Raw genomic sequence first — 6000 nt, 5'->3', positions numbered from 1 at the left:
GAAGATGAATATTCAAATAGTGAGGCCCAGCATGCAAGCTAAGCCCAGTCCTCCATCAACTTGCCAGTTGACTGCAGCCACATGAATGACCACAGGCAAGCCCAGCAGCAGTATCCAACCAACCCACAAAACCCTAAGAAATAATAAATCATTGCTGTTTTAAGCCTTAAATTTTGGAGTGGTTATGCAACAAAGGCTGAGATGGGGTGGGGTGCTATTATACCAAATAAGAAACTAAACATGTGGTATTAGGTAACTATTAGAAACTGGAGAGAGGATGACCCATGTTCTGTAGGAGAAGAAAAATCAGTAAAACTGTTGCCCATTGTAACTCAGAAGGTTAAGAAAGCCACCTAATAAATTTGTGAGTCTGGCAAAGGGGATTTAAAAGCAAAATTTGGGAGAATCAGTTGGTTTTTTTTTTGTTGTTTTTTTTTGTTTTTTAAGCTGTGTATGATGCAGCATGGAAAGAAAAAGATAAACAAAAGAATTATTCAGTTTGCAAGTCAAATTTAGAGAAAATATAGAAGAGCTATGGTGTTCTAGATCAGCAAAGAAAACTGTTTAGTATTTCTAATATCTCCAATAGGCAAAATATCATCAAAATAAGAGATGACCAAAGCTAAATCAAAGATGTGGCTAACTCCTATTCAACATAGTGTTGGAAGTTCTGGCTAGGGCAATCAGGCAAGAGAAAGAAATCAAGGGTATTCAGTTAGGAAAAGAAGAAGTCAAATTGTCCCTGTTTGCAGATGACATGATTGTATATTTAGAAAACCCCATTGTCTCAGCCCAAAATCTCCTTAAGCTGATAAGCAACTTCAGCAAAGTCTCAGGATACAAAATTAATGTGCAAAAATCACAAGCATTCTTATACACCAGTAACAGACAAACAGAGAGCCAAATCAGGAATGAACTCCCATTCACAATTGCTTCAAAGAGAATAAAATACCTAGGAATCCAACTTACAAGGGATGTAAAGGACCTCTTCAAGGAGAACTGGAAACCACTGCTCAGTGAAATAAAAGAGGACACAAACAGATGGAAGAACATACCATGCTCATGGATAGGAAGAATCAATATCGTGAAAATGGCCATACTGCCCAAGGTAATTTATAGATTCAATGCCATCCCCATCAAGCTACCAATGAGTTTCTTCACAGAATTGGAAAAAACTGCTTTAAAGTTCATATGGAACCAAAAAAGAGCCCGCATCTCCAAGACAATCCTAAGTCAAAAGAACAAAGCTGGAGGCATCACGCTACCTGACTTCAAACTATACTACAAGGCTACAGTAACCAAAACAGCATGGTACTGGTACCAAAACAGAGATATAGACGAATGGAACAGAACAGAGTCCTCAGAAATAATACCACACATCTACAGCCATCTGATCTTTGACAAACCTGAGAGAAACAAGAAATGGGGAAAGGATTCCCTATTTCATAAATGGTGCTGGGAAAATTGGCTAGCCATAAGTAGAAAGCTGAAACTGGATCCTTTCCTTACTCCTTATACGAAAATTAATTCAAGATGGATTAGAGACTTAAATGTTAGACCTAATACAATAAAAATCCTAGAGGAAAACCTAGGTAGTACCATTCAGGACATAGGCATGGGCAAAGACTTCATGTCTAAAACACCAAAAGCAACAGCAGCAAAAGCCAAAATTGACAAATGGGATCTAATTAAACTAAAGAGCTTCTGCACAGCAAAAGAAACTAACATCAGAGTGAACAGGCAACCTACAGAATGGGAGAAAATTTTTGCAATCTACTCATCTGACAAAGGGCTAATATCCAGAACCTACAAAGAACTCAAACAAATTTACGAGAAAAAAACAAACAACCCCATCAAAAAGTGGGCAAAGGATATGAACAGACATTTCTCAAAAGAAGACATTCATACAGCCAACAGACACATGAAAAAATGCTCATCATCACTGGCCATCAGAGAAATGCAAATCAAAACCACAATGAGATACCATCTCACACCAGTTAGAATGGCGATCATTAAAAAGTCAGGAAACAACAGGTGCTGGAGAGGATGTGGAGAAATAGGAACACTTTTACACTGTTGATGGGATTGTAAACTATTCAACCATTGTGGAAAACAGTATGGCGATTCCTCAAGGATCTAGAACTAGATGTACCATATGACCCAGCCATCCCATTACTGGGTATATACCCAAAGGATTATAAATTATGTTGCTATAAAGACACATGCACACGTATGTTTATTGCAGCACTATTCATAATAGCAAAGACTTGGAATCAACCCAAATGTCCATCAGTGACAGATTGGATTAAGAAAATGTGGCACATATACACCATGGAATACTATGCAGCCATAAAAAAGGATGAGTTTGTGTCCTTTGTAGGGACATGGACGCAGCTGGAAACCGTCATTCTTAGCAAACTATCACAAGAACAGAAAACCAAACACCGCATGTTCTCACTCATAGGTGGGAACTGAACAATGAGATCACTTGGACTCAGAAAGGGGAACATCACACACCGGGGCCTATCGTGGGGAGGGGGGTGGGGGGAGGGATTGCATTGGGAGTTATACCTGATGTAAATGACGAGTTGATGGGTGCAGCACAGCAACATGGCACAAGTATACATATGTAACAAACCTGCACGTTATGCACATGTACCCTACAACTTAAAGTATAATAATAATAAATAAATTAAAAAAAAAAAAAAAAAAGATGTGGCTAGTGGTAAGATCTTTTGCTAAGACATCAGAAAGATTTAAGGGAGCACCTAGCAGACATTTCTCAGCAAGGTAAAAGGATTTTTAAGAACCTTAAAACATTGTCTCACCTGTGGGACAAATTAGAGAGATTTGTCTCAAAAAGAATTATGGCTTTGGGGTATGGAGTGAACCCCAATAAGACATGTAGCAAACCCACAAATTTTCTGAGAGGATTATATTGGTGAGAGCACCACTGGTTTGAATTAGAAGGGACAAAGACCATTCACAATGAAGAGAGTTTGCAGCTAAATTTTTAATAGTTGGTAAACAAGCTGAGAAGTCTACTCAACTACAAAGATGAGCCATTTTTATTGAAAAGAAAAAGACATCTCAGAAGGCAGAACCCAAATATCACAGCAGAGCCAAAAGCTGGGAAAAAACAGGATTAGACAATCACTCCAAGGAAGCAGAAGTGAGTTCTCATCAAGTATTCCCTGTCACCAAAGGAATGGGTCCTGGAAATGTGTGTCCAGATAGATTTCAAAATTCCTATGGCTAATCATTGCTAAGTACCTTCCATTTCTCACATTTTTTTAAATGAGAATATCTATGTGAATATTCTCTCTCTGCCTCACCTTTGTGTGTTGGATGGAGGTGGGGAGGGCAGTAAACTTCTTTTAGTTCTCTGGTGTCCTCATCAAGAAGAGCACATAACTACTTTTGAACCTAATGCAGACAGATTATAAAATAATGGAATTTGAGTATGACGCCATAACTGGATGAGACTTTGCGAGTCTTGGGAAGGGACTTGAATTATTGGGAGAGAATGCAGATTGTGGCATGTTTTTACTATAATGGCTCCCAATGAACTACAATATCCTGTGTCCACCTGCTTTTGCAAAGTGACTTTGCCACCCCACCCATCAAGAGGTAGAGTCTACTTCTCTACCCCTTTAATCTGAGCTGAACTTGTTTTATTATAATAGAATTTAGCCTAGGCCAGGCACAGTGGCTCACACCTGTAATCACAGCAACTTTGGAGGCAGAGGCATGTGGATCGCTTGAGCCCAGGAGTTCCAGACCAGCCTGGGCAACATGGTGAGACTCTGTCTTTACAAAAAACACAAAAAATTAGCCTGGCATGGTGGCATGTGCCTGTAGTCCCAGCTACTTGGGAGGCTGAGGTGGGAGGATCACTTGAGCCTGGGAGGCAGAGGTTGCAGTGAGCTGTGATCACACCACTGCACTCCAGCCTAGGTGACAGAGATCGTATCTCAAAAAAAAAAAAAAAAAAAATTGAATGCAACCTAAGTAATATTGTGACTTCAAAGGCTAGACCATAACAAGTCAGGCAGCTTCTATTTACACTCTCTTGTGAAGTGGCCGTCATGATGTGAAAAACCTTGGTCTTCTTCCTTGAGGATGAATGACTACATGGAGAGAGGGGCCTAGTTGACTCAGATGAGCCCAGCCCCAGGAAATCAAGCAGTTAAATGCAGCTGTGGGAGTGAGACCCTGACAATACAAAAAGAAAAAAAAAAAGAAAAAGAAAAAGAACCACCTGATCAATGCACAGAACAGGGAAGGGGGTAAGTTTTGGTTTTTTTTTTTAAGCCAGCAAATTTTCGGGTGATTTGTTATGCAGCAAAACTGACTGAAACAGTACATAATGAACTGCCTATTTAATAATAAGTGTCTAATTAATTTCAAATCCCTTTCTTAAGTTGTCAGAAGGGCTAATTCCCAAATTTCTGCAGTCACAGTTAAGCCCAACCTAGATGCAGATAATCTGACCAGTTTTCTCCTCTTAAGCTTCACAGTACATAAAAAATTGCTCTTTAGAAACATAAAAAAGAAAAAAAATGCTCCATCCTTTACCCTGCTTTATCTCGCTCAAAGTGAGTTTATGAACAGTGTATTAGTTATCCTTATTAGCATAACAAATGGTCCCCAAACTTAGCAGCTTAAAACAGTAATTGTTTATCTCACACAGTTTCTGAGAGTCAGGAATCCAGCAGTGACTTAGTTGGGCAATTATGACTCAGAGCCTTCATGAAGTGGTAGTCAAGCCAGAGCTAAGTTTAAGACTTGTCAAGGGTTGAAGCATCTAATTCCATGTTGACTCATATGTCTACTGGAAGGAGGCTTCAGTTCCAAATGATGTAGGCCTCTCTGTAAAGCTGTTCATGACATGGCTTATGAGCCATGACATTAGAGCAAATAATATCAGATAAAGCACCCAAGATGGAAATCAGTTTTTCATAACCTATTCTTGGAAGTGACATCCCATAACTTCTCCTGCATGCTTCTAAACTCACAGTCCAACCATAGAACAATGTGAAAGGGAATTAGTCAAGGGATAGTAAGAATCACTGGGGGCCATCTGGGAGGCTGGATATCACAAGTGAATAATAATCCATCTGCAGTCACACATCTCTCTAGATGCAAAGAGCTAGTGTGTCTCCTACATCAGTTAGCATTCTACGTTGTAAGCAATAGCAGCTGCTCTAGCTAATTTAAGTAGAAAAGGAACTCAATGAAAGGATCTTAGGTTCTCACAGAACTAAAAGGAAATCTTACAAACAAGGCTCAGAAACAGGATATTAGATGACTGATTAAAGATATATTTGATAAATAAAAAGATTACACTTATAATATTTTGCATTTGTTTAGATACTATGCTATTATAAGAAGTACATTAAACAATCACAGCCCATGGGATGTAATCAAAATGCAAATTTATTTTTGTTTTCCATTCTCTCTTTACATTTTATCCACTGGAAAAAGTTTTTATCTGCTTTTAGATAACAATCCCTAGCAGACCTGAGGATTTTCTGATCATGCTTAAGAAATAAGCCTCAAAATCACTTAATATTGTAAAACATAAACTTGATTTAGAAATTTAAATGTCCTGCCCAAAATATTAATCAATACTTCAGTCTTCAAAAATGAGAATTCTCCTGCATCTGTCCTCCACCAGTCCGTGCATTTATTTTCTATTGTTGCTATAACAAATTACCACTAACATAACGGCTTACAACCCACAAATGTATCATCTTACAGTTCTAGAAGTCAGCAGTCCTAGATGGGTCTCATCGGGCTAAAATGAAGGTGTTGGTAGGACGACATTTCATCCTGGAGACTCTAGGAGACTGTTTCCTTGCCTTTTCCAGCGTCTAAAGGCCGCCTGCATTAGTTGGCTCACAGTGCCCTTCCTCCATCTTCAAAGTCAGCAATAATGGACTCAGTCCTCACTCCAGCCTTCTCTTCTGCCTCCCTCTTCCACTTTAAAGAAATCCC

Source organism: Macaca nemestrina, chromosome 10 (genome assembly GCF_043159975.1).
Source record: "Macaca nemestrina isolate mMacNem1 chromosome 10, mMacNem.hap1, whole genome shotgun sequence".
In the NCBI taxonomy this organism is placed as follows: Eukaryota; Metazoa; Chordata; class Mammalia; order Primates; family Cercopithecidae; genus Macaca; species Macaca nemestrina.
Note: the sequence above shows the minus strand (reverse complement) of the source record.